At 47.1% G+C, this 18,419-nt stretch overlaps 1 protein-coding gene across 6 annotated transcripts in view; it reads left to right on the plus strand.

The window, feature by feature from the left end:
* Extl3 (exostosin like glycosyltransferase 3) overlaps positions 1 to 18,419 on the plus strand; it is a 95,741-nt gene that overhangs the window by 40,583 nt on the left and 36,739 nt on the right. For 3 of the 6 annotated variants that reach the window (XM_052732935.1, XM_052732933.1, XM_052732936.1), the window contains exon 1: positions 10,462 to 10,736. The exons of 2 other annotated variants lie outside the window; for them this stretch is intronic. The gene's annotated coding sequence lies outside the window, so the exon portion shown is untranslated. Of the gene's footprint in view, positions 1 to 10,458; positions 10,737 to 18,419 lie in introns of those variants that run through there. One more of the 6 variants, XM_052732939.1, reaches the window with a different exon arrangement.

Consider the following 18,419-nt stretch of genomic DNA (forward strand, 5'->3'; position numbering starts at 1 on the left):
TTTAACAGAATTTCCATATGTACTTTATATATCACGTGAAGTTGATGTATTTCTGATGCATTTTTTGGTGTGTCATTTCTGTCAAGTGTTCTGAGTGGTCACCTCATCACCTTAGGGATAAGCTTCTCTTAATATGATGTAATCATGAATGTCTATAACATGATGTAATTACGCATGTCCATGAGTGAACATTCCCCATAAGAGATGGACTTTGGATAATTGAATTTTTGTTCCTCAAACTGGTGGATTTGTAGAAATACGGTCACATATGGTTCAGATGTAGCCATGAAAATGTGACCATATTTCTGGCTGGTGCCTTGGGTTGGGGGAGGGATGAGGATTATTTTGTTCTGAGAGTTACTTGGCTCCTTACGTAGTTATGTTCCCAGTACTGAGATTGAGAATTAATGTTAGTGATATTAATGAAAATGGAAATTTTCTCCAACAGAGTCCTGCTGCAAGCCTTTATGAACTAGTTTAATACCTACACATTGTTTTTTCTTTTTGAAGTTCTGGTTGGTAGGAACGACTGGTTTTTTCACCCCATATAGAAGCTCCAGATGTTAACAAGCAACTCATCTTTTTTTTTTTGGTTTTTCGAGACAGGGTTTCTCTGTGTAGCTTTGCGCCTTTCCTGGAACTCACTTGGTAGCTCAGGCTGGCCTCGAACTCACAGAGATCCGCCTGGCTCTGCCTCCCGAGTGCTGGGATTAAAGGCGTGGGCCACCACCGCCCGGCTGCAACTCATCTTTTGATAGTGTGCAGTGTGAGTACTTTTGGAAGTCATGCATTGAACTTTGATTTTTCTAGCCATATTGGTTAAGAAAAACATTGATGTGGCTGGAGAGATGCTCAGTGGTTATGAGTACTTGGTGCTCTTGCAGAGGACTTAGTTCAGTTCCCAGTACCAGGTGGCTCACAACCATCTGTGACTCCAACTCTAGGGATCCCGTGCCCTCTTCTTCTGACCTCTATGGGCATCTTCACACATGGGGCATATGCTCGCACAAACACATACAAATATACCCATAAATAAAAATTAACTAAGTTTATATATGTATGTATTTGTTAAAGACAAGGTCTTTTGTGTTCCAGACTGGCCTCAAACTTGCTAGGTAGCTGGGGGCTAGCTTTGACTTTCTGATCCTCCTCCCTTTACTCCCAAGTGCTGGGAATATAGGCAAGATTCACCAGGTCCAGCTTCATTGATGTTCCTTAAGAACCTCTGTGTTGGAGCACTCAGTCCTAAATGGGATGTCTTCTTTAAAACCTTCCCCTCAGGGCTCAGGGAGCTATTTAGAAGAGGAGGCAGAAAGATTGTAAGAACCAGAGCGGATGGATGACTCCCAGGAACTGGTACCCTCCAAACACAGCAGGACAGATGCAAATATGAATTCACAGGGACTGTATAGTAGCATGCATAGGGCCCTCAGAGGTTCAAGCCAGGTGGGGTTCCACCCCTAACCAAGAACCTAGGTGCAAATGATACTTGCTTGCAAAGGAAAAACTAATTTTCTTCAATGGAGTCTCACTGGGGGTATATTAACCTCACTTCAGAGCAGACCCCATGCCTGGCAATAGATGGCCAACACAAAATGAACCCCAGGGTGTCTTTGTAGACTTGGTCTCAAATTGCTTTGTTTGGGCATGTTGTGTCTTTTTGGTCTTGCCTGCCTGTATCGTTTGTTTTCTCTGTGTGCTCACACTCTCATTGTGTGCATTTTTGCTTTGTTTTTGTCATTTGCTTGTGTTTTAAAGAGAGAGAGAGAGGATGTGCAGTTGAGTGGGTGGGTAGGATCTGGGAAGAGTTGGGGCAGGAAAAAAGTATGATCAGAATATATTGTATGAAAAAAAATTATTTTTTCAATTAAAAACAAAACCTCTGTGACATTTTGCCAGCTGGAAGGCCTTCTCCACAGAAGATGTTTGTAGGTGAAAGGTATCAGCAGCTGACTTTTTTCAATCTCTGGATGACTTCCTGGGGTGAGGACAGGCTTAGAGCTGCATACAAATGTGACTCTGGAGCGCAGCCACCACCTTGCCTAATTTTACGGCTTTTCTCTGGTTATGGCTGTCATGACACTAAGTCCCTCAAACGGAGGATGTTGTGGTGTGTTTGGTCTGATCATCTTTGCTACTCAATGATTTAACTTAGGATGAGTTTTCAGTGCCTTCGTGTTTGCTGAGGGGTGGGGGTGGGGGAGCTTTGTGTCATCAGACAGAACTCCCCAGGACCAGGCTTAGAAAATGTTAGTGACATTTTGATATCTACTACTGGTCCTTGCTAATGGGATTTTTTTTTTTTCTTATTTGAGGTGCTGAGAATGAAACGTAGGATCTTGCCCATGTTAGGCAAAGTCCTCCACCACTGAGCTACATGTTCAGCTCCAGTATTAGGACTACTTGTCCAGCTCAGGTTAGCTGTCTCAAGGCAGATAACAGGATTGAATTAGGCTAAGGTTCCTGGAAGGAAGCTAGAACACAATTTGTTTTTCATAGCCATAAGGCAATGCTATGACATGGTGTTAATGACTTAACAAAATAGTGTTTTTTTTTTTTTTTTTTTTTGTGTGTGTGTGTGTGTGTGTGTGTGTGTGTGTGTGTGTGTGTGTGTGTGTGGTGTGTGTGTGTGTGTTGCAGTGCTGAGGACCAAACCCGGGGGCCTCCTACTTCCCTTGGCAAAGTGTTTTACTAGCCACGCCCCCACCCCCATCTACAAATGGGTTTGTTTTTTTTTTCTTTAAACAATAAAATGTGCTTTGGCTTGAAGCTGATGTTAACTTGGTGTTCCTTGCCATAAATTATCTGCTCACCACCCCAAATGCTCCGCCAATTTTGGCAGAGAAAAGCCAGCCGCTTTTAAAAGGTAACATCAAAGCCAGGACTTTGAAAATGAGCCATTTAGCCGTGGACTGAGCGCTGCCCATAGAGCCTGGGGACCAACCTTTCTCTCTTTTGGCTCTGACAGTCGGGGAATGGGAAGAGTGACCTTGAGCCATAATCTAGAAATTGTCATACATTGTTCTAATTATAAGCCACAACATTGCTCAGTCACTTATATATAGAAAAGATCTTCAACAGCGGTTTTCAGCAATTTTTTTTTTTTTTAAATCTGAGTATTACAGATTGAACAAGTGCTTGTCTCACTAAAACTCACGGACAGCTCCTGAATCTCCACTTTTGAAGGTTGGTGAGGTCACCAGTGGCATCTTTGCTGAGTGGCTTATGGGTCTGGCAGCTGTCCTGGGGAAGTGACTATGGGTGCCCCCTTCCCTAAAACTTGAGGCATTCTGACATTAATTTCTCATCCATTGGACTGACATCCAGGTTTCTCTTGGGTAGTCACCAGTTGGGAAGAATAAGTCACCAGCAGGGACTTCCTCCCTGAGGGAACATGTTTGATGAGATCTGTAAATACTTTTCTTGGTGAACGAACACAGCTTGGTTTTTTTGTGTCTTAAAATTATTTTTTAGGTTTACTTATTTCATGTGCATGAGCATTTTGTCTGCATGTATGGATATGCATCATGTGCTTGCTGCCCAGGCAGGTCAGAAGAGGACATTGGATTTCCTGTAACTGGATGGCTGTGAGCTGACATGTGGGTGCTAGGAAATGAACCTAGGTCCTTTGCGAGAGGCATCCCTCCGGCATTCAGTTTTGTTTCATATAGCTGTGCTGTATAGCCCTTCCCGTTTCTCTAACTCAAACTATCAACCCCTTGTGAAGGAAAGAGATGCTTACCGACTTCTTCTGCACTTGAACTCACTTTAATAAACCAGACGACTTAGTCCAATCCACAGATGCAGGCCACAATTTGCCTTGCGGTCCTTAGCATTCTTCTTCATGCTAAGATGTCAGGCTTTGGACGGGGCTGCCTGAGTCTCACACCTGGCGATACCACTTCCCAGGTTATGAGGTTTGAACAAGTAAGTTAACCCCTCTGGGCTTCCGTTTTCCTCTTCTGGGGAGGTAGGAATAATCACAATGCTGACTGTGCTGTGTTGTTCAAGTATTAAATGAGATGATTCATGATAAGCGCTCAGAGACGTGTCAGCATGTAACTACCACTCAGTTATTTCAGCTTATTAATGACGTCAGGCGAGGTGTGCTTGGTTGCCAGGAACAGAAGGCTCTTCGTGTTAATGCAAATGACTTCAAGGTTTTCTTGGTAATGACTCAAGCAATTGCATCCAGCCCCCAGCCCCCATGACAGCTGGGGAAGGTGGAAAATCTCAGAACTAAATGTCGGCAGCCTTGCAGGCTGCTTACTCCATCTCTCCTGGTGGTGCCCACTTCCCTCCAAGGGTTGGCTCTATTTTGCTTTCTGTAGACCAGCTTTTTTGGTGTACCACCCCTGTATGTGTCTAGAAACACCCCCAAGTCTATGTAAAATATTAGTTGAGCAGTCCTTGTCATGTGACTGCTTCCCAGCATGCTGCTGCCACATTTCCAAGCCAGATGGGATGAGGTTGTGCATGCAGTATGTCAGCCTTCTCTTAGGACTGCTGGAACAGGCTGGCCACTGGCAGCTCTGGGGTAACCACATGGCAGTACCCCAATTATATATTAAAAGGATGATATATGTTAATAAAAGGGCATCTGGATGAATTTTGACAAATTGAACACATCTATGTTCAGAGGGTAACCTAAAAACCCAAACCTGTAGCTGCATGCCTACTCCCCTCTCCACTCTGAACAATCGGATTAGTTTTTGTATGTTCTTATACCTCAAATTTGGGAATTATAGACTATATCCTTATTTTGTATCTGGATCCCTTTTCTTCTTTGGAAAGTAGATTTTTATTGTATGAGCCTGAATGTTTGACCTGCATATGTGTTTGTGCTCTATGTGCTTGCCTAGTGCCTGAGGAGGTCAGGAGAGTGGGGGGATTCCTCTGGAACCCGAGTTACCCAGGGATGGTTGTGACTCGCAGCCATGTGGGTACCAGGAGCTGAACCCAGGTCCTCTGCAAGAGCAGCCAGTGCTCACACCTGCTGAGTCATCTCTCCAGGCCCGATTCCTTTGCCTGAGCATTGTGTGAAGCACAGAATTCACAGCAGTGTCTGATGCAGAGCTGCATAGCGCTCACTCATATTCTGTGTGACTACACCATGCTTTTAGCTGGTCCTCTGCTGCTGGCCATTTGCGTAAGTTTTCAGTTTTGTTAAATCTTTTTTTTTAAAAAAAACATGGAATCGTATATCCCAGGTTATAGCTGAGGAAGCCCTTCAACTGTAGATCCTCCTGCCTCCAACCCTCCATTTTGCGATTACAGTCCTGCACCACCACACAGTCTATATGTGCTAGACAAGCGCTCTGCCAGCTGAGCTGCCTCCCCAGCCCTGTAAGCCCCTTTTGTCTATTCTTTTTGTTGTTGTTTTTTGCTAAGACAGGGTTTTTTCTGTGTAGCCCTGGCTGTCCTGGAACTCGCTCTGTAGACCAGCCTGACCTTGAACTCAGAGATCCGCCTGCCTCTGCCTCCCAAGTGCTGGGATTAAAGGTGTGCGCCATTCTTTTATAGTGACACTGTGAACTTCTGTTGAACTTGTACTTGTTGATGTTGACTGTTTACCACCAGCAGCTTATGGAGTATGTGTTTAATTCTCTTCATCTTCATCCTGTGTAGTTGAACTGATACTCTTCTATGAGAACACTGTTTGACTTTCTCTGGGAGTCTTCTCTTCTTCAGGTGACTGTCATGGTGTGAGGGCACAGTGGTGTCGTCAACACTGGGTAACTCTGATAGGTGCTCACCTGTTCAACTTGCCTCTGTCCTTTGAACATATGTTCTATTTATAGGTAGGTCTGGGGTGATCTGTTGCTTTGGCTAAGTTGAGTTGATCTAGGGGTGGACATATGATCCAAATGGAAGCAATCACATTTGTCTTCTGGATCACTGTTGGGGACCAGAGGCATAATGGATCGGTCCTCTTTTCCCTGATTCCTAATTTCCTATCCTAATCCCTTAAGACAGACAGGGATCTCTTTACGTGGTTGTTAAATCACAGTGTAAACCTATTTCTGAATAAGTTCCATAATGTAAAGTAGAGACAATACGTGCTGTAAAAGCTCCATCCATGGTGAGGCTAGTGAAGGTTAGTTTTGTTGTGTGTATTGTAACTTCAGCTCCTTTCTAGAAGAAAGACTACACTGTGATTATGATAAAGTTTTTTGAGCCAGAAATTTTGGTAATGAGACAACAAGTCCATGGGAGGAATAAAGGGGACTTGATCCAGGAAAGGTATTAGAATTTCAAAAGATGGTGGTGGAGACCCTGGGATCAAGGTGTCTTAGTTAGGGTTTCTATGGCTGTGAAGAGACACCATGAACATGGCAACTCTTATAAGGAAAACATTTAATTGGGAACTTGCTTATAGTTTTAGAGGTTCAGTCCATTATCATCATGGTGGGGAGCATGGCGGCATGCAGACAGACATGGTGCTGGAAGAGTAGCTGACAGTCCTACATCTTGCAGGCTGCAGGAAGTCGACTGAGACTCTGGGTGGTGTCCTGAGCACAGGAAACCTCAAAACCTGCCCCCACAGTGACACACTTCCTCCAGTAAGGCCATACCCACTCAAACAAAGCCGCACCTCCTCATAGTGCCACTCCCTAAGAGATAATGGGGGCCAATTACATTCAAACTGCCACACAAGGCTTTAGGTCTTAGAGACTGACTGAATGTAGGTATAAAGAGAGACATTGAAGATTATGCCCATTTTGTGGTTTCTGTCTTAGGAAAGAAAGATGGAGGTGAAGTCATTATAAACTAGGGCATTCCGGGAGAGCAAGGAGGAAGGGATAGAGATGAATTCACTGCGGGAAATGGTAAACTTAATATCGTGGTGACATAAACTAGATTGTTCTGGTCAAGAAAGTGGGGTTCGGAGTTAGGACAGCTTGGAGTCTGGGCTCTGCCCTGTACTCTGTGGCCCAAGCACCTGCTTCCTGGAACTTCCTGAAGTTTCACTTCCCCTCCATAGGGTGGTATCTCCTAGCCAGACTAAAAAAAGAGAGAGACAGCAGGCATGGAAAGGGTGTAACCTACTGCCTGGCAATTAAGTATTCATAAAATATGCATTCACGGGATGTTGCGGCTGTGGAGGAATCTAGGGCACCACCGCCAAACAAGGAGCCGGAGTCCCGCAGCGAGGAAACTGTTGCTGTTGCAACTGATACTCAAGCCACCGCTTAAAGCGGCAAGAAAGGAGGTGTTAGGAAAAGCCAGAGTCACAGGGCTGGTTTGGCACACCTTTTAGAAGGAGCAGGAGCTGGGGCAGGAGATTGACGGGTTGGAGGAGGAGGAGGAGCAGGGAGGAGCAGGCAAGAGCAGGCTGACTGACTCCTGAGGATGAGAGGTGTGCTGGGAGCAGCCGCCAAGCCTAATGTCCAGTTTCAGGTGAATCTTTTCTTTTTTCTCTCTCTCTAAAGCTTAGGTACAGTTACAATCAAGTAAGTCAGAGTGAGAAACAGCAATGTGTTATGTATTCAAATCCACAGGATGACTAAGTCCTCCGGGCAGCTGGTATCTGCAAGTCAGCTCTTGCCAATATGGAGATGAACCAACCCCTGGAAATTCTTACCTTGTCTCCTATCCTGTCCCATTGCACACTGGGCACTTCCTGCCTGCTGCAGATACAGATCTCCCTCTGGAAGGAAGCCAAGTAGATGAACGGTTAAAGGAACTTCCAAGCGGACAAAGCTTTCCCCGTTTTCAGTTCTTCCGTTTATAAACTCTGCTCCTGCTTCCCCGACTTTCCTCAACAAATGGGAAGAAGTTCTATTTTGATATGTCAGCAGTGGTCGTGAGGTGAGGCTTTGGGATGTGTATATTTGTTTCTAGTAAAAGGAAGAGGCTGGTGTTCATGACAAAGAAAATAGTGATACAGGAATATCTTGGCATCTTCGGTGGTGGTGGAGCCTTTCTCAGCTCTGTTGTGCTTAGCTCAAGAGGTTAGGGCCCTGGAAACCCAGTGGCCATCAGAAGTCACCTGCAGCCGGGTGGTGGTGGTGGCACAAGCCTTTAATCCCAGCACTCAGGAGGCAGAGCCAGGCGGATACTGTGAGTTTGAGGCCAACCTGGTCTAGAGAGCGAGATCCAAGACAGGCACCAAAGCTACACGGAGAAACCCTGTCTCAAAAACAACAATAAAACAAAACAAGTCACCTGCAAGGCAGAGGCATTCCAATTCTTGTCTCTCAAATTCAAAGAATAAAATTCATGGACCACAGAGGGTTAGTTTTTTTTTTTTGTTTTTTGTTTTTTGTTTTTTTTTGAGGGGGTGGTAAGTATTATAGGAGCCTGAAGGGAGCGAAAGGAGGCTGAGCTCCAAGGCAGTGGCAGGGGTCCTGAAGATGGAGTGGGGTCCCATTGAGCTTCCCTGCCTGGGACCTAATGGGGCTTTAGTGGATGGAGGAAGGGTAGAAGATGAATTGGTCAGTCCAGTTTTCATTACAGGTGTCAAGATCCTTGCAGTTTGGGTCACAGCCTCACTATGGTTTCCAGGAAAGGGTACTCTTTTGGTGGGGAGAGAAATAGAGACCCCCTTCCTGGCATCTTTAGCCTCAGGCCATGGACACTAGGCTTAGGCACTTGTGGCATCTTTGGCCTCTGGCAAGGACAAAGTTATGACAAGAAAGGAGCTGGTGGTCACTGTCCCCACTAGTCAGTTTCTACCTCCTGTTCTCAACCATAAGAGAGAGGAGAGTAACATGTCCTTAGCAAGGAAAGGGAGAAGGATGGTGCATTGGTTAGGGTTTTTTTTTTTGTTTTTTTTTTTTTTTTTTTGTCAACTTGACACAAGCTAGAGTCCTCTGAGAAGAGGGAACCTCAGGTGTGGCTGTGGTGGCCCATGCCTTTAATCCCAGCAGAAGCAGGCAGATCTCTGAGTTTCAGGTCTGCCTGGTCTACATAGTGAGTTCTAGAACAGTCATGGCTATGTAGAGAGAGAGCCTTTCTTAAAATGCTCTCCCCTCAAGTGGAGAGAGAGGGACAGGGGGAAGGAGGGGAGGAAGAGAGAGGGGGAGAGGGGGAGAAAGGGAAGTGGGGGGAGAAACTCCTCTGTCAGTCAGCACGTGGGGGGGCATTTTCTTGGTTAAGGATTGATGTGAGAGGGCCCAGCCCATTGTGGGCGGTGCCACCCTTGGGTAGGTGGTCTCTAGTTGTATTAAAAACAAACTGAGCCAGCCATGGGGGCGGGGAGGGGGCAAGGCAGTAAACAGCATTCCCCCATGGCCTCTGCTTCAGTTTCTACCTTGCAGGGTCCTGCCCTGCTTTTACGTGTCTGCTTTAGTTCCTCTCAGTGATAGGAAGAAAAAGACGATTGGGATGTATAAGCTAATAAACCCTCTCCTCCCCGAGCTGCTTTTGGTCATGGTGTTTTATCACAGTGACAGAAAAGTAAAATAGGGCACAAGGGAAAGAGCTGAGCCTGACTTGGAGACGCATGGAGAGACCAGGAGGATGAGGAAAGGATTCCAGAAAATAGGTTGCTGGAGTTTTTAAAAGTTGTTTTGGAAAAAGAATGGTTAATTCAAACTGTCCAGCGTGGGAGTGGAATCCTGTTTTCTCGTCCTCCCTGCTCTGAGCAGTGGGCACGGGCTCTCCCAAGAGGGGCAGGTGGAAGGGTCAGCAGCTGTGAAGCCATCTCTGGGAGGCAGTTCTCCTTAACGGAACAGACCACCCAAACACGGCGATGGCTAGGAGCCAACCTGGCTGGGTGTGTCTGGGTTCCGCTGAGGAAGGCCTGGGGTAATAATAGCTTTGTTTCAGGGGATTAAAATAAATATGTTGAAGAAGTCTGATTTTAGATTATACTGCAACTGTGAATTTTAAAAGACAATTTTAAGCCAGGCAGTGGTAGTGCATGCCCTTAATCCGAACACTTGGGAGGCAGAGGCAGGTGGATCTCTGTGTGAGTTCGAGTCCAGCCTGGTCTACAGAGTGAGTTCCAAGACAGACAGGGGTCCCCAGAGAAACCCTGTCTCAACACCCCTCTACCCCCGCCCCCCCCCAAAAAAAAAAGGGGGAAAGAAGATTTAAAACTATTTTCTAAATTAGTTCTGGTGACCCCGTGCTTCTTTTAGGATTGCTACCCCCATCCTCCATCTCTTTCTTTTGGGTATTTGAGGGGATCTTGCCAATTCCCAAATTATGGGGGCTGGCTTTAAAGTAATTAAAAGACATTCTTTTTAGTCTTCAGTTCTCAATAGATTAACCTGCTGTTTTTGCAAAGCCCCGGGTTTTTGTTTATTTTTGTTTCCTTGGCATCAGCCCTGCCCTTTATTTGCAGCTAAATATTTAAAAGTGTTTCAGAACTGTGGGTCATAGCTAGCGCGGGCATGAGTTTATTTTTAGGCTGAGGAGTTACTCGGATTAGTGGGGCCCCTCCTCAAGCCCACATGCCTGGCCCTTCTAACAATCACCAGCACCCAGCCTGCGCCTAGGACCGGGGAGGGCAGAGCCCACCACCTCCTCCGCCTCCACCTCCGGGTGACTCCGGAAAGTCACGAACACCTCTGCATTCTTCTCTCCCAGGCAAACGCAGGTTCGGCCATTTCCGTCCCTGGGCTTCGGCAAGTTCCGCCGTTGCCGGTCGGAAATGGCCGCCGGCCGGCAGGGGGAGCGGAGGATCCGGCGCGGCCTGGGAGGCGCGCAGCCCGCAGCCGGAGCGGCTTGTGGGAAGCGGAGTTTTGTGCAGGAGACGGCGGTGGCTGGTCTCTGCCTGGAAGCTGGTAAGAGTCCGGGTGGCGTGGGAGCCTGAGGACCCGGACAGGGCAGGAAGGGCTGGCGGGAAGGACCCGGCAGCCTGGAGCGCGCGGCCGTGGCGGGCAGGAGCGAGAGTGGCTGTGCCTGGAAGCTGTTGTGGCGGCGCAGCCGAGTAGGCCTGCCCCGCGCCGGGGGCCTCGCTCCGCTGGGGCCGGGCACTAGTGACCTGCGGGAGCATCTCCCGTGGAAGCGCGGCCCCCACCTCCCCGTGCTCATTCCCACATCTGGCCGGCTCTCCCGGCACAGCTGCGCGCCGCTGCCCATCGGGCTCTTCTCTCCAGGTGGCCACTTCCTGCCAGGGGTCCAGGTGCTGCTGTGCTCTGTGTCCGCCCGGGGCCTGGGTGTGCCGCAGCACAGGGCTGAGGGATGCAGGTCTGTGCGCCCCGAATGGGGTGTCTGCTCTGCAGTCGGCAGCTCTAGATCAGAGCCTTAGGGATGAGCCGGGCAGCACCGGGTGCTTTCCCTAGCCCCACAGCCATGCCTGCTGCTTAGCCCCTGTTGATATACCCATGGCCCTCAGCCCATTGAAACTCAGTGGGTGTCAGCTCCTCCCAGCCTGGATTGTTGCTCTTTAAATTCGCAAGGCCTTTGTCAGGTCCTGTTCTTTTGGGGGGAGGAGGAAACGCAATGTGTGATTTAAGAGGTGGCTGTAGTGTTGCTTCTTTTCACTTTGTCTTGTTCTTTCAGTGTGGAGAGTCTGGCGTTTCAACGCTGGTCTCCCTGATCCCCCTCATCTCCCGGTCCGTCCGTCCATCCATCCGTCCATCTATCCATCCACCCAATGTTCCAACCACGGAGTTTGCTGACTATTGCTTATCAGTTAGTCTTCCCCTCTGGCCCAATGACGATAACTCTGTAGAATCTGGAGGGTGGTTCCCCCTGGGGAATTGATAACCTTGAGTGAAACGAGGCTTTCTCAACAACTTACTCCAGAGTAGGACTTTGAAGTAATTTGTGATGAAAGAAAAGCCACTTTCTTAAACTCTTATTTGGTGGGTTAAACATACCCTTTCCTGTGAGAATTTCCTGCCCTTTGCCTGTGGGGAGCCTGAGGGTTGAAGTTAGCGAATTATTGCTTTCTGGAGACTTCAGATTGTGGAGCTTCAGAATTGTGCGGCTTTTTGTTTTGCTTGGTTGTTTGAGACAGGGTGACCCAGTGTAGCCCAGGCTGGCCCGGAGTTCTTGGTCGAGCCTGTTGCTTCAGCCTCTGTAGTGTGGGATTGCAGGCTGTAGCCATGGCACTCAGACCTTGCATCTTCAGAATTCTTGAGACGAGTGTTTGGTCACCAGAGGTGAGGGGTAGAACTAACAGTTTGTGGTGTGTGTGTGTGTGTGTGTGTGTGTGTGTGTGTGTGTGTGTGTGTGTCTCTTAATTCTCTCAGCCCTCATTTTTCTAGAAGAAAACCCATTATTAAATATTTGGTGTATGTTGGGATCTCTTAGTGACTAGGTCTGAGAGTTTCTGCCTGTGAGTGCAAAGACTCAGTGACCAGATAGGAGAGAGAAACGGGTTCGAGGAGAAGGGAAGGGTCCAAACTATGCTAGAAACTTTGAGAAGAAAGTGTGCTGGCTGGAAGAGGCTGTGTGGGGTGTAAAGGTGCTAGGCTAGGGTGTGGTGGTCTGCACCTATAATCCCAGCGCTGGGAAGGCTGGGACAAGAGGCTCACCAGGAATGAGTTCCAGACCAACCTGGTATAGGTTGTGAGCTCTAGCCTCGGGGTCAAGGAAGGTTAGTAGAAGAGGTGGTACTGGAGTTAGGAGCAAAGCTGTTCCTGTCACCTGAGAAGTGACTAAGTTTGTTTTTTACCCATAGAACCCAGGGCTTCCCACATGCCATAGTGGCAAGCAGTGTACCATCGAGCTACAGCCCTGGCTTTGGTGGTGACTCTGGGGAGGGGTTCAAAGTATTGTTGGAAGTAGAATCAGGGATTAGACATAAGAGCATCTCCCGGGATGTAGCCTTGGGGAGGCTGTAACTGTCTTTGTGTAGAGTGTAGTGAAGCAAGGGCTGAGAACCAAGGGCCTTTAATTAAACCTTCGAAAGTTACTCACTAATCTTTGCTGGAGAACTAAGTGTAGTTGAGAAAGTTTGGGGTAAGCTGTTCTCTCCAGGCAGCTTGTGGTAACACACATCTGAAGCAAGCTCTTGCTGGGTGGTCAGGAGCATCAGGAGCCCACAGGTCATCCTTAGCTACATAAGGGAGTTTGGGGCCAACCTGGACTACCTGTGTCAGAAAAAAAAAACAAAAACAAGCAAACCAACATATATTTTATTTATTTTTGTTTACTGTTGGTATCTGTTTCCTTTGAAAATCTGTAGTAACGAGGCAGCTGACATGTAGGTTCCATGAAGTAGCAAATCGTGGGCAGATGAAATGGAGAACTTAAGGGCAGAGGTCAGCTCACCTTTGAGCACCGTCCTCTCCTGCCTGAACCGGTCACATGCTCTTTTCACATTTGCAGTCTTTCAGGAGTCTTGTAGGTAGGTGTAAGAGAAGCAGGATCTAAAAAACAAAAACGAACACACAAACCTGTAACCTTGAAGTACAGAGGGACACAGAAACTCATTTAGTATCGTGTTCCTCTACATAGGCCATAATGTGTGGTGCAGAGTATTGCTCAGAGGCATCCACATGACCCATTAAAATCCCAGGGATGGAGAAAGGAGAATGGTAGAGTCTATTGAAGAAGGAGACCAGCGCCTACATGATATAGAGCAGAATCGAATGTATCCAGTAATTAATACCTGCGTGGGTCCATCGGCCAGTGAGCAAAGCTGTGTTAGCAGTAATGTGTGGAAGAGCAGGGGGTCTAGTCAACTCCTGTGCCTGCCGTAAACTATCACCGCTGATTAGTCACTATGGCTTTTGTATGTTCCTCTGTTTGGCTGGCCCAGTACCTTTGAGATTGGCCATGATGTTAATGATTAACACCCCGACGGTTGTTTTGTGGACGCTTTACCCTGTTATCCCCATTACCTCACATGTCATCATTTTCAGTGTTTTCAACCCCTTTTAAATATTTTCCTTTCCAACAGAAATATTACGTATCCCGAGGGAGGAATATAAAATAGAAATAGGTTGGGAATATGCCCTCAGCATATGTAACAAGACAGTTAAAATATGTAAACTCATGGGGCTGGGGAAATGGCTCTGTGTTTAAGAGCACATTGTTTTGTAGAGGACCTGAAGTTCGATTCCAGCACCCACATCAGGCAGCTCACAACTGCCTGGATCTCCAGGTTCAGGGAGTCAACACCCCTCTGACCTCCTTGGGCACATACATAGGCGCGAACACACACACACACACACACACACACGCACGCACGCACGCACGCACGCACGCACGCACGCACGCACGCACACACACACACACAGATAGTAAATGTTTAAAAATAAATTAAAAAATGTAAGTACAATGTGATGGTGGATTATAATAGTGTCTTTAATTGCTGTATAAGTTCTTTGCCGTCTTTGTGGAGTTTTTTTCTTTTTTTTTTCTTCCATAGAATTTATTCTTTAGGGGATGGAGAGATGGCTCAGTTGTTAAGAGTACTGGCTGCTCTTCCAGAGGACCCAGATTCAGTTCCCATCATCTACATCACAGCTCACAACTGTCTGTAACTCTAGTTCCAGGGGATCTGAGACCCTCACACAGATGTACATACAGGCAAAACACCAATGCACATACAATAAAAATAAGTAAAAATCATTAAAAGAAAAAAACAAAAAGAATTTATTCTTAACCCTGGCTGTCCTGGAACTCATTCTGTAGACCAGGCTGGCCTTGAACTGAGAGATCCGCATGTCTCTGCCTCCTGAGTGCTGGAGTTAAAGGCATACGCCATTGCCACCATCACCGAACTCGCCACCACTGCCATCACCACCAGGTTAAGAATTTATTCTCCAAAGTCACCGAGGGGCTGGAGAGGTGACTCGGCTAAGAGTACTTGTTGCTCTTGCAGAGAACCTGGGCTTGGTTCTCAGCACCCACATGCTGGCTCACAACCATTCGTCACTCCACTTTCAGGGGATCTGATGCCCTCTTCTGACCTCCACAAGCACCGGGCATGCATGTGCTGCACATACATACTTTCAGGCAAAACACTCATACACATTAAAAAAAAACTTGTCTAAAAGACAAGTTACTGATAGATTAGAGGCTAAATGTTAACAGATTGCTGGGTGGGGGTGAGGTGAGGAGGGGGATATGTAGCGGAGAAGACTGAGAGCCTGGGAGACCTGACTGAAGCTGGACATGGTAAGTGGTAGGGTTCTTAAACTGGTCAGCAGTGTTTACTGATCTGCCCCCACTGAAGCCTTACAGTACCCCAGCTTGTCGCCTCAGTCCTCAAGGGATTTCCTTAGCTGTGGTTTTGTCTCCAAGTGTCACCACTTTGGACTGCGTAGACGTAGAGAAATTCCACATGTGGGCAGACAGTCGCCATGATTCCTTCTTCACTTTGACACAGGCTGCACACTGGTGTTTGTTTGAATCAGATAAGGCTTGCCCAACTTAGAGACGTTTAGAAATAGGGAGATTACATGTTAAAAATCACTACTTTGGTCGTCTTGTGAGGAAAATATTGCAGGGTCTGTGCTACATATTGAGGACCGTGAATGGGTCAGGTGTTGACAGACTGCATTTTGCTGTCCTTACTGGCCAGCTTCATTTGTCTGTGTGGCTCTGGAGGCCTCTGCTGTCCTCAGAGTATTCCCGTTCCCACCAGCTGTTTCTTATTTGGCGGTTTTCAATCCCTTCGCCAGCTCTTGCGTCCTCTGCCCTCCATTTGCCGTGTTAATGACCTTCTTCAGCGTGGTTCTCAGCACAGATCACAGAACTCCGCACACAGTGCTCAGGACACAGCTGCTGCCTTTGCTTTTCAGCCTCCACTTTGTTGGGGCTGGGCGGGCTGGGCAGGCGGGCGGGGGCTGGGGGGAGCCGCGGAGCAAGACCAAATTCAAGGTGATGGGCTTTTCCTAAACAGTTGTATTTCCTTGCCGCACTGATCACAGTAGCTGGAATCCCAGCCCTGCCAGTGCCCAGGCCTGTGCTCAGTTAAGGGCAGTCGTTCTCACACGGTTTGAGATCAAAGTGTTTGCTTTGTCCTTATCTCTATTGGATTTCCTCTGCAGAAATCCAGCTGATAGCTTTTTGTGTCTTGGGTTTTCTCCCAGTCTTGACTGACTCCTCCCATGGTGACTTCCTTTATTTCTTAGTTGTAAAATACTGAAAGCACTGTGGCTTTGAATGAACTGTTGATAAGGCCCCAAAGTTGTTGTTAATGGACTCTCTGGAAAATGGAGGGGGGCTGGGTTGGGGGAGGGGTGCTTCAAGGTAAGTGCCATGCACAGGGCTTGGAGTGGAGGGAGGTCTGGAGCATCGAAGCCTTGGCCTGACACAGTGGTGTTTGTCCTTCCTATAAAAAACACATCAGCATCCGGGCATTTCCTGGACAAGGTGCTTGTAGGTCAGTAAAGTCCTAGAGTCCTGAGGGTCTTTGAGGCCAGTTGCTCTAGCCTCTTCCTTTTAGGCGTTCAAAAGGGACTAAGCAGGGTGCGGTGGCCCCTGACTTGATCCCAGAATCATCAGGAGTTTGAGGCTAGCCTGGGTTACATAGACTCTGCCTCAAAAAAACAGAAAGTGCCCAGAGCTTGTGAGTCGGGAAGGAGAGGCGTTGTGAAGGGTTGGTGAATCAGAAGGTGGCAGCTGTAAAGCCAGGGTAGAACTCTGTTCTCCGTAGTCACAGGCTGCTTTACAAACTGGCCAGCCAGCTTTTGCTTTAGCCCTGCGTCTCATCCAGAGAGAGGCCCGGGGTGCTAATGCTACCAGTTACCCAGGCCACAGAACAAAGGAAAGGTCCTGTAGTCCTGAGAAATGGAAGCCTGAGGAAGACCAGTTCCATCTCTGTCACACCACAGCTTGATTGTTCCAGAAAATGCACTAGGAAGATGTGCCTGGAGACCTTGTTAAACTGTTTCCCACACTTCCCTCGCTTCAGAAATATGCTTGGCAAAAAAAGCCAGCCATAAGTAGTCTGTAATTCCATTGTTCAGGAGGTAAAGGCAGAGGCAGGAGGACTGTCACGAGTTTGGGGCTAGCCTGGTTCACATAGCATTTTCAAAAAAGCATTCTTTTTTTTAACATTTTTTGAGACAGGGTCTTACTATGTAAGTCTGGCTGTCCTGGAACTCACTATGTAGACCAGGCTGGCCTCAAACTCACAGAGATCTGTCTGTTTCTGCCCCCCGAGTGCTGGAATATTAGAGAGAGAGGGAAAAAAAATAGGAAGAATGAAAAAAAATCCTGTATAACTTTGTAATATAAAAGAGCCACAGTTGGTGTTTTGTTTATGTGTCTTTTTCTACCCAGATACATGGATTTGAATGTTATTTTACCACTAATATATCATTGTAACCTGTTTCCATCTTATTTAAAATTATTGAAAAGTTTGCAGCCGGATGTCCATATAAGTAACATCATGTTTTACATTTAGCCATACTTAACTTCTTGGGTGTTTTGTTGTATATATTGTAGAAAGAATGCTGAGACATTTACATCTTGTGTGTAGGTCTTTATCAATAGCAATTTCATTTTCTAGGACTATATTCTAAGTCAAAGAGAGGAAAAGCTAAGACTTTCATCACAGATGATCTCCATTTACACAGCATAAAGGTACCGGCCATACCTGCTGCCTGCGCGGCCCAGAGTGTACTGAACTTCGCCACCTGTCCTAAATGTTGTAGTGTGAACGTTCTTGCAGGTCATTTTCTTCCTATTGGTGATTCTGGCTTTCTGGAAGTGGAGCTGAAGGTTGGGACAGCCTCCATTTGTCTACCTGTATTTCAGAAAGGTGTGTGACCTTGGATTCCGATAACCACCAGCTATTACAGACCTTGACCGATTCATTGGTGGAAAGCACCACTGTATTTTGTGTGTTTCTTTGCCTGGAAGGCACACATTGGAACATGCTTATTTGATTCTCTCAGCCCTTTCAGTAACTTCTTGTCTTTATCTTTTGGCTACCCTTAATGTCTTTGCCTCTTGATCACCCAGTGGTGAACTGAAGTGACTTGCATGTTTTCCTTTTCTTCTTATGGTTCATTTGTGACAATTTTTTAATCTCTGGGACTTTTTATTCTGACTTATCATAGAAATCTCCCCCCTCCCAGCCCCCCATCCCTGCCAATAAGTAATTATCACATTATTTACTGAATTATCAAGCATGTACTTCAAAAGACTGCAACACCATATTTCCCCTCTCTCCACCTTCCTCCTTCCTTATTTGTTAAGTGGCTCAGGCTGACCTCACACTGGCCATCCTTTTGCTCTGCTTCCTGAGTGCTAGGATTCCAGGAGCGCACTGCCATGCCCTGTTTAGGTTTTGTTTTTCTTTTCCATTTCGAAGACAGAACATATTTACTAAAAGGAGCTGAGACAAAGCGGTTCTTGTCAGTAAACAGATAGTAGACAGGTGAGAAGCTGTGCACAGGGTGCTGGCCACACAGACCTGAGCTTGTGTCTGGCTCCTCAGCTTATTTGCTGTATTTTTGGAAGCAGCTTTCCTAACCTCCACCAGTCACCACTTCTCCCTTCTCTGTCTGCCAAGCAGAAATAACACGCCCCCACGCCCCCCAAGTGGCTCCTGA

Source organism: Peromyscus californicus, unplaced genomic scaffold, assembly GCF_007827085.1.
Source record: "Peromyscus californicus insignis strain IS unplaced genomic scaffold, ASM782708v3 Scaffold_12__1_contigs__length_115047231, whole genome shotgun sequence".
Classification (NCBI taxonomy): domain Eukaryota; kingdom Metazoa; phylum Chordata; class Mammalia; order Rodentia; family Cricetidae; genus Peromyscus; species Peromyscus californicus.